The 11,557-nt window shown below is 33.7% G+C and overlaps 1 pseudogene; it reads right to left on the bottom strand.

Annotated features, from left to right (window-relative positions):
• Positions 1-2,735: 2,735 nt before the first annotated feature.
• LOC124892798 lies at positions 2,736-3,707 on the bottom strand (annotated as a pseudogene).
• Between the last annotated feature and the right edge of the window lie 7,850 nt (positions 3,708-11,557).

Here is an 11,557-nt window from a genome sequence, read left to right on the forward strand (position 1 = left end):
GATGACAAGACACTACCAAGTGCTAAGTTTGAGCATTGCTTGGACTTAGTTGGTGTCAGCAGTTAAGATGTGCCCTTAAGGTCTTTTATGGAAGAGGTAAAGAGTTTTCTTGAAACGGATTTGAATTTGGAATTAGAATTCATGTCAAAGTGAAGATTGTTAGAGTTTGTGACCCAAATTTTATTGATCCGGCCCTGAAAATTTTGTGATGCGACCTATGTTTGTGATTTCTTGTAGATTTTTTGATTTGGGCTTAGGACTTATTTGTACGCGCTTATTTTATAAGTTCATTTAGTAGGTCATTTTGGACGTAACACATAAAACACGTCATTAAGACTTTCGTCTCCTTATTGTACTCCTATCCATTATAGTGAAAATCCTCCTCCTCTGCTCGTGGTTTTTCCACAAGGGTTTCCATGTAAATCTGTATGTGTTCTTCTTGTTTTCTTTTGCTTTGTGGTATTTCTTATTTTTTCCGATCATAACAATAATCTATTCTGATGTGATGACCAAACACCTGATATATGCATATGACTGATAAGAAACTCAACCAATGAACGATTTCTCAATCAGTAAATAAAGATAGTATGGTGCAAATTCAACAATATTAAACATAGCCCCTCATTCATCTACTCCTTATCTACGTAATACTTTGTAGTGTCTACAAAATTAATTTCAAAAACAACCCATCGCACAGGGCTATAAGGTAAGATATAGTTCTTATATTACTTGATTGACTGGTAAGAAAGAGCTTCCGTAAGAACTAGACGACTCTTGTAGGTATGGCAACCCTCTTTTCAGCTATTGGTGGACTGTTGCACTGATAGGAGAAATCTTTCTTACCACACTTTTCAAGTGCTTAGCTTCTGATTGATACAAGGAGGCAAGGCCATGTTCTTTAGTTGGAAGCCTAAGCCAAGAAGGTACAAACAAAATGAAAGGTGAACAAAGTCCTAGTTTCAAGAGTTCGCTGCATTTTCCAGGCCGGAGATTGCTCACAGTTGTTTGAGCTCTTCCTGGGAGTATGGAATAGGTAACTTCAGTGTTGTATCACTTGGTATTCGAACAGTGTCTGGGGCATTTTCTTTACCCCTTCTTACACTGAAAAAGCAGGGACAGCTAACGTTCTTGAACCAATAACCATCTTTTGGCTAAGCTAGCCTCTTCCGTTCCTTGGGACCAAGGAATGGTGTAGGAATATTCACCCGTTGTCCATCAAATAGGCCTTTCTCCCTGATCTTTGGCCTTGACTCAGCCTCAATACTATGTTAAAATGCTATAAGCAAACAAAAATACAGTTGCAATCCCACATTTGGAAATAGTTAATTACTAAACTTAGATTAACCTTCCAAATCCTCCAAAATCTTAGATACTACCCAACTATACACTTCCAAATCCTCCAAAATCATCTTTCCTTCCAAAATCTTTTATCTTCCAAAACCTCCCAAATCATAAAAATCCTAGAAGCTAGAGGTTCCATTGACACAAGTCAAAATGCCGGAGACGTGGTATTCCAACAGATGGTCGGACACATCGAGTACAGTGCACAGGCTATTGTATGTTACCATTTCTAAGCCTAATTTGTAAAAAACATCTACCACGGCAAGATGGTTGCATGGTAGAAGAGCGATTAGAGGGTCCCCATCGACGATGAGTGAATATTCACTGCGACCATGCATTTAATAAGTTCCAAGCCCCACCCGGAGCCATAACCCTACAGAAACGGGTGGATGTTTCGGAAATGGATGGAAAGTAAACAACATGAGATTAGTAAGCTAAGCCCTAAATATCGGACACCGAGTGTTAGCTAGAGACCTCCTCATTTTCAGGTTCTTTGAGTGTCCATCATTATGACAAATAAGTCATATAATCGAACTGATTAGAAAAAACAAAAAAATTGACATATGCAGGTATACACCAGCTTTTGTTATCTTCACGACATTGCACGAAAACAACAAAACTACAAACACTAATCAAGAATTATTAGTTCCGAAAGAGAAAAAGTAGTTAGGAACCAGAAACAGCTATATCTGAATATAGCTATATCAGCATATGGCATTGGAAGTTAGTAACCATAAAAGAATTATATCGACTGAAATCCAAGATTACACAAAATACTCGAGTTTTATTTAAACACAAATTCAAGTCGTTAAACCAGTACATAGACAGCAGCAATAAGGTGGATTTACAATTGACAAAGAAATTACATTCTCTTCCAAAATTTCTTGTTTCACTTCTGCTGTTAAAGCCTCCAAACCAGTAGCAAATGAGATCTTTTAACTGCAGCAAAAGAAATTTAGTACTAAGGTTTAATGGTTACCCAAAACGTTATATTTGTTGCCATGCAAAATTAAATAAGATACATAGAGAAACTACAATCAGAAAACAGATAAAATTATTAGAATCGAAAGACAATTTTGAGACAACATCAACCTTGGTGTTCATTGCAGATACGCCTATAGATTAAAAATGTTCATTCTTTTGCCAGTTTTGTACTTCATCATGTCATTACTTTTTCCCTACTCGGTCCTCTGAAGAGTTTGGCACACATATTTACCTCCTAATTACTCACCAAAGCACATGAAATCTCTTTTCTTTATGTGTAAATAAGTAATAAATGATTCAACCAATTTCCGTTTCATTCAATTTGAGCAGATTTCATTCCAACACTTAGTAACCCCAATTTTAATAAGAAAAGCTAATGTAATTGACTCTACTACTAATGAAGAAATAAAGTAAATAACAAAATCACCCTCTTCCAGTTTACAGAATAAGCATTTTCATTCCCAAAAATAATTTTCAGACTTAGCTTACTCAGATCTGAAAGTTGCAAACTTACATTTGGCCATCATCAGTAGCCTGTCCACTGCTACTTTTACCACCTCTAGGATACGAATGATCCTCTGATGTCTTCCACATAGATTACCATACCTGTAATGACATATGAGGCACATACATTGATGGATCAACATCAGGAACAACACCAGGAACAGTACCGGGAACAGCAGGCCTACCAAGTATTACCCCACCCGGAGCTAGCTGGCCCAACAGAGGGTAATAATATGGCACACCACCCGGCGCTAACCCAAGCCCAACTCCCTCATTATTAACTTCGTCTCTGGGAATTATGTCAACAAGGAAATTGAAAGTATCAGTACGACTGATCGCTGAAAAAATATCATTCTTCTATAACGTTCTATGCTTATTATCCTCAGCGTGAAGCCATGAACTAAGAGTGAGCTATTGAATAAAAATCTCAAAGGCTTTAGCTAAAAGAGCATGAGTTTCAGCTAAAATCATACGAACATCTTTATCAGCTTTCATTATATTTTTAATACGAGTGAGGGAAATCTGGTGGTTTTTTAAGTCGGTATCTTGTTCAATTTCTTGCCGTTCGTAATTCCACAACATTTTTAGCTGTTGTTGAAGGACATGGTCGTAGGGTCTCTGTGGTGGATATGCGCCTGACGGAGCTATAGCAGCAACAGTAGCAGCAGCGGTCGAAGCTTCAGCTAGAGATTGGTGAGTGTTGTTGTTGTTGTCCATGTTGTTTTTGTGGAAAATGGAAGCTAACAATATTTGTATACAGAGAAAATATGGAGGTGTAATGGTTCTCTTCTCTAAGTCTCTACTACTAATAAAATTTTATAAAAATAGACTATTCTCAGCAAACTCCAAAGTAATCATGTCAGTCTAATTTATTAGATATTTTTGCTTATTGAAAAATAATTTTTCTTTATGTCAAAATGGAATGGCACAATCAAACAATATTATAGGTATTTAAACAATACAAGTCTTAATTGAAATGTATTGCTCCCTCCTTCTCAGAAAATGACCTATTTTGAGTTGATAGAAAGTTTAAGAAAATAATGAAGACTTTTAAATTTTGTAGTCTTAAATAAAAGTTGTATCAAATGCGGCAAAATACCCTTTAATCTTGTGGCCATAAACATGTTATGTGATAATTTGAAATTAAAATATTATCAAAAAAGAAAATGGGTCATTCTTTTTTAAACGGATTAAAAAGGAAAGTAGGTCATTCTTTTTAAAATGGAGGGATTAGTAAAATGTAACGCCCCGAATCTGGTACCCAAAATACTACATGGTGCTCATGACCCCGAAGGACAACAATCTAACTTATGATTGATATCTGTACCTGAACACTACATAATATACTGTATAAATGTGGAAATAAAGGATGTAAGGTTCAAAAATGTAACATCATAGATGATGAACTATAACATCTGGATGGGGTATAAAATACCTAAAACAACTGAAATAAACTGTCCTAACATACTATAGTCTGAAAAGTCTCTAACTGATTGAACTGTCTGAATAAGGAGTTGATGGGACATGTCCCCAACTAACTCCAACTTATAAATTAATTAATGAGATAATAAAGTAATGGTCATGTCCTCGAAGTATGAGGACTCACAGTTAACTCTGACTGTTATGACTGGAATGCTACTGATGCTCTGAAGCTCGTGCTTCTGAACCTATGGTATAAAGCACCGTAGCGCAAATGCGCCAGTATGTTTGAATGTACTGGTATGCATGTGATGTAGGCTAAATGCAAAATGGTTCACATGCATGAACTATACTAACTGCTTGCATAACATGAATGTGAGAATACATGCATGACTACATAATAACTATAACTGAATTCATGATAACATGATTACTGAGTCTGAGTACTGATAACATGAGAAACTGATATCTGTATAACTGAAATAACTTATACTGAGCGATTGTATCTTACTAACTAGGTTCTGATAGAACTAGCTGAGTTCCATACTATTCTGAGTTGACTGTATCTGATAGTCCTAAATCCTGTAGAACTATCTAAGTTCTATTACTGAGACTGAATGACTGTATCTGATAGTCCTGATTCTATACTGAAACTGTGGGAAGTATTCATCTAAATGATATGCCCCAAATAATGCAATATAGCTGAGTTGGGGTCCAATTTGTAACCCTAATTGGAAGGGTGTCAATACCGTACCATAATTAGGGAAAATCTATAAGCAACCCTCATATAACAGGTAACTCTCATGAAAATTGAGGGAACCCTCAGATAATAGGTTAAGAGACCTCATCTACCCTTATATAATAGGCTATGATGTCTCAACCTATGCTGGCTACGTAGTTTTGGATCGTAAGGATCGCATCTAAGAATCACACCCTCATATAACTGTGGGTTCCCATCCTTGGGTTCGCTTGATACTAATTTCTACTCTCATCTGAATAGACACTGAACATGATTAACTTAACTGACTAGACTGAGTTAACTGAGTTTCGTTGACTAACGGAACACTACAGAGATTAATGGATTTCTGAGATTACCGAGTTTACTGAGTTTTTCTGAGTCACATGACTGACTGAATTTCTATGAACATGGTTCAACTGAGAGTATCTTGAAAATACGACACTGATTCTAGGCACATAGATAAATTTTTGGGTACAAATACCCCCAGGACTCGATAGGAGGAAACTGATAAAGCATGACTTTCTTGAATACATGACCTAATGACAATCTATAATACAATAAGTTGGAGATTTCATGAAATAGAAGTTCTAAAGAATCGCAAAGGTTACACATGTATCCATAATTCATTGACTAAGACATTTCATCAAATATTTGACATGCATAAACTTGTACATGATTGGGGATTTCATATTATCATACTAGTATGACACTTTTCTTTCACATAGGCATTTAATCAAACACATGGAGAGCATACCTTGGTTATACAATCATTAACATATGTAATAATCATGGATACATCATTCAACTTGTAAATTCAACGGTCCGTCAACCTGTCCATTTCACGTTAGCTAGAATACTGACTTAATGCCTTAGTTACGACGGTCTGTTGCTAGATCGATGGTCCATCGACCTGCCCGTCGCACTTGGGCAGTTCTGACAGCTCTCGGTAAAATGTCCATAACTTTTTACTTCGATACTGGATTTGGACAAAATATGTATCATTGGAAAGCTAATTCAATTTCCCACTCAACAAAAAGTAAAAATCTCAAAAAATTCCACGTGTACACAAATAAATTTATCTTTAAAGGTAATTTTCTAACATTCTTGGGACGATTTCAAGATAGGTAGAAGTACGGGGTATTACATAAAATTTCATTCCCATTTTAGATATTTACCTACAACTTTAGCCTTTCAAATGAATTTATATTATTTATTTGAATCCACCATATAATAAATTTGAAATAGACAGACTACTCATAGAGTTCTAAGCCAAAAGAGCCACATTTTTAAGTAGACATAGGACAACACTTGAGCCAGACGCCCAAGAACTCAAGGATCAAGTAAATACATTAATCAAGCTTCTTTGTTCTCCGCCCTCTAGCTTTGATGGTGATGGTGAAGAGGATGAGGATGATGGAGAAGATGAAATGGAGTATTAGGTGGTGGTGTTATTTTGGTTTGGGATGCTGTTAGTTTGTAGTTTTTGAAAGAATTTGTTTTGCTACTTGTTTGTATACTTTTTATACTTATTTTCATATTGTTTAAGTTTGATAAATATGTATGAAGATTGGTTGCTTAATTTTAATGTTTGAATTGTTTCAAAAGCATTTTCTTATTGTTTTGCTAGTTGTTATTGGTTGTACATTAATATTCTGTTGAAATATTTAATTTTGTTCCAGTAAAATATTAAAAGAAATACCATATTAGCCATGGTCATAGGGAGGGATATCCTTCAAAATACTAAAAAATCAAATTATTTCTTTATATGACTCAATATATTTAAATTTATAATTTTTATTAATTTTCACATAGTAGGAGACGTCCATCTCTAAATAATAAATTAATATTATATATATTTTTAATATACAAAGAGAAGTCCCTCACCAAATAATAAATTAATATTATATATTATTTTAATATAGCAAGGGTCACCCCTCACTAAATTATAAATTTATATTATATAAAAATTTTAATATAGCAAGGGACGTCCCTCATTATATTATATTTTAAAAAGTTTATGAGATCAAAATAGCAATGGCTGAGTGTCGGAGTCCTTCACTACTTTACAAGGGTCTCACTCACTAATAAGTAGCAAGACTTAAATTAGCAAGACACACGAGAAAATTGAAGGAAAGGTGTCATTTAAGTCTTGAATGAACTTTTTATTGATGACATTGACCAACTTAACGGGTCAAATATAATTTGAAAAATTGATTAAGGTAATTGTGAACTTGATTAATATTTTAAAAACTTTCTAATCTTTTCAAAAATACAAATCAACCTACACCCCTCTCCTCGCCAAATCAACCATCTTTCCCCTCTCTCTCGACAGTTTCTCTCAACTTATCCCAACCAACAGTTCTACAAATTTCTCCCTTAATCCCCGGTGACTTCAACCTCCGATGAAAAATAGTTGGGCTTCGAATTTCTTTTCGACCTTTAATCGTCAATCGACGTGACCGCCTTATTCTCCGATCACAACAGTTTTGAGTTCTTAATCATCCATTTTCTTATTTCACAGGTATAAAAATTATGGCTTTTTAGTCTTGAAGAAAAAAAAGAAACTTGAGTTATTTTCTCTTCTAGTATTGATTAACAATTTCAATATTTGTTTCTCTAATTTGAAATGCTATCTGAAGAAAACCCTAATTTCTGGTATATCTTCTCTTCTATTTTCAAAGTGAAATTTGATTTTTTTGATGTTTTTTGCACTTTTTGAAGTTTGATTTTTATTGTTTGTGTTTGTATAAACAAAACAAAAATGTTGGTGTTTTTGATGTTGCACCTGTTGTTGGGTTGATTTATTCTTGTTCTTGGTAAAATGGTGTGTGTGATACTACATAGTGATATTGTTGTTATTCTATTGAACAAAATCTTGCTACTATTTTTTCTGCAATAGATTAACCATCTGATGCAATAGATTAACCATATGATGCAACATATTAACCATCTGATACAACATATTAACCATGTGATGTAGCATATTAACCATATAATATGACATATTAACTATCTAATGCTACAGATTTACCATCTGATACAACAGAGGAACCATCAGATTAAAAATCTATTTCAACATATTAACCATCTGATACTAGAGATTTACCATCTAATGCAATAGAGGAAACTTCATATTAATATATGATGAAATAGATTAACTATATGATGCAATAAATTTACCATATGATGCAATAGAGGAACTATCAGATTAAAAATATAATGCAACATATTAATCATCTGATACAATAGATTTACCATCTGATAAAATAGAGGAACCATCAAATTAAAAATCTAATATAACAAATTAAACATCTGATGCAACAGATTAACCATTTAATGCAACAGATTAACCATCTGATGCAACAGATTTACCATCTAATGCAACAAAGAAACCACTAGATTAAAAATCTAATAAAACATATTAACCATCTGATGCAACAGATTTTCCATCTGATGAAACAGAGGAACCACCAGATTAAAAATCTAATACAATAAATTAACCATATGATGCAACAGATTAACCATCTGATGTAACACATTTACCATCTGATGCAATAGAGGAACCAACGGATTAAAAATCTAATGCAGCAGATTAACCATCTGATGCAATAGATTTATCATTGGATTAATAATATGATGCAACTGATGAACCATCTATTGGATAAAATCCTATCAACTATTCCAATAGGACGACTTGTCCAGGACTTGATTTTTTCCAACAGATCATTCATCTATTATGATAGACGACCTTTTTATTGGAAGAAATCTAAACAATATTGATAGTTGATACCAGTTCCAACAGATCACCCATATGTTGCAATAGATGTTTGATCTGTTGCACAAACCAGACATCTGTTTCAATAGATGAGTGATTTGTATTTATTATTTCCAATATATTTCTCATCCGTTCCAAAAGATTATTTATTTGTTGCAAGAGATTTATACCTGGTGCAACAGATGTGTGATCTTTTGAAACTGTTAGTTTATTATTATACATATTAGATTTACTATTATCCTTTTTTAACGATGCATTAATCAATTATAATATTTTTTATTTCTTGTTATTTTTAGGTATTATGGCTCCCAAAATAAAAGAAATCAAATAAAGTCCAAGTAAAGGAACAAGTGAAGCAACTAGGCTACATCTACCACTCTATGAGCTTGCTTTACAAGTGATATCACAATCAGAAGAAGAAGATAATGAATATGGGGATGAGGAATATTTCAAGCGTGATGATCCAAAATGCTAATATCCCTTATACTAAAGAGTTGATCAAACCCTTCAGCCTTGATACTTATTCTGTGAGAATACAGTGCAATAGTGCCACCGATTTAACTGGTGATTTCATTGTCAAGTTAGCCATCGGAAGATCTTTCGATGTCTTCTAAAAAATACTTCAAAAACAAAAATTGGATGCTTATTTCAAGGAAAGCTGCTTTGGGCAATATCTTGACTTTCCAGAGGTCAACAATTCTCATTTTCAAATAAAAGTGGTATATGATCTTCTCAAGCATAGGTTTATATGTGAAAATAAAGATAAGATGGATGAGGTGTGGATAAATTACTGTAGCATGCTTGTTTGTTTTGGATGCAAGGAGTTTGCCATAGTTACTGGACTAAAACATTATCCACCTTTTTCTCGAGTTATACCTATTCTAACTCCAAAAAAGCACCATGCATACCAAAAATGGAAAAGGAAATTCAAGTAATGGTGATGGTGTGATGTCCCTTGTTGGTCCAAGCTTCAAAATCAAAAATATGATAGAAGCGTTGAATGGTAAAAGACTTTCAAAGGAGAAAAACAAATCATTGTGCTTGGTTTGATTTGTACATAATATTCTTTGAGCGAGAGTCGCTAACAACAACATACCGCTTGGTTTAATGAAACTCCCTAAGGATCTTTATGCATTTAACAACTATCCTTGGGGTTATGAAAGCTTCAAAATGACTGTTAAATATTTGTTGACTCCATTAATGTCAAAGACAGTCAAATTTATATGGCTTTTTATGGACTTTTATGGTAAATATTTCTTTTATTATGATAAATATTGCAACAGATAGATAATCTGTTTGGTATAATTTAAAATAGAAGGAAGACCTGTTTGATTTGCTAAAACAAATGAGTTATCCTTTTTCATTTTCTTGTATCTCTGTAATTAGGATTGATAATTCTGGCTTTCCACGAGGATGTCATAGTAGAAGCTACTACTAAACAATATTGACAATATGCTATTCTTTTATGGAAATACGGAAAAGTGAAAGTGCAGAAACCTTATGCAAGTGACATTAAAGATCCATGATGACCAAAGTCAAATTCTACAAAACCAGATGAAGAACAACTTGTGCATATTGAGTAGATCTTTATAGCCTAAGTTTTTCAAAGTAGTAACCTCGCCTCTTCTTAGGAAATTGTTGGCATCAAAACTTAAATTGTTGATTTATTTGTTGAGATTGGTACCTATAACAATTTTTTTACAATTAATTTATTTGTTGATTTATTCCATGTAATTTCTAAAGACTACGATTTATTTACCCTTAGATTTGAACTTATTAAAGGAAATAAAAACTAGATTCAAATATTGTTACAGATAAGGTATCTATTGCAACAAATGACATATTTGTTGGAAAATATCAAACAAATTTAGACATATGTTACAACATGTAGGCCATCTATTGAAAATTATCAAACAGGTCTTTCCACTGTTACAATAGATAGACTTAGATATAAATATCTGCATAATACAACAGATAACCAACCTATCACAACAAATAAACTATCTATTATAAAAGATAAACTATCTGTTCGAATAGTTAGACAATCTGTTGCATTATAAAAAATTCAATTTTAATCAAATATGAAAAATTTCCACAACATATTAGTTGAAATAAAAAATTTGTATGGTGTTTGTATTTTTACATCTTCTTCTTTTTTCACAGGCTCCAAGCGTTTAGCTAGTACCCCTATAAGTCTAGACCTCTTGAATGTTTTCTGCATTGTTGTCACACAAAAATGTTATTGGCTCAGCCATTTTTATGCTGGTCAGCAAACATTAGATGTGTGCAAGAACGTATGACCAACACGTGGCACTGGTTTCATTTTTTGAAAGGTTCATGTCCTTGTTTCGACCTTTAAAATCCCATGTTTGCTTCATCAACACTTTTTCTAGTAAATAATCTATCAGCTTACTCTGGCTTAAATAATTGGGGAACAACTCTAATAGTGGTGGCATGTGGGTAAAAAAAGGGCCTCGTCGAAGATAGGTAAGTTGCAGTCATACACCTTCATCTTTTCATCCTCGAGCAGTATCTCAAGAGCCATGAAATGTTTTTGTCCACATTCATGACTGTAAGGATTCTCTTTGCCTTGGTCCAGCTCTTGCTGTGTAGATATGACCTCTTCCTTCTAACATAATAAATTATATCTTCATCCTATTGGAACCTGAAATCTAACAAATCAAATCCTGGGCCACTAGGAGTTGATGCTAGCTTAATGAGCTCATCGACTTATTCTTGAAATTGTGGTAGAAGTTGAGGTAAATTATCCTATAGGCAGTAATAACCTCACCTCT

Source organism: Capsicum annuum, unplaced genomic scaffold (genome assembly GCF_002878395.1).
Source record: "Capsicum annuum cultivar UCD-10X-F1 unplaced genomic scaffold, UCD10Xv1.1 ctg5076, whole genome shotgun sequence".
NCBI classification, from domain to species: domain Eukaryota; kingdom Viridiplantae; phylum Streptophyta; class Magnoliopsida; order Solanales; family Solanaceae; genus Capsicum; species Capsicum annuum.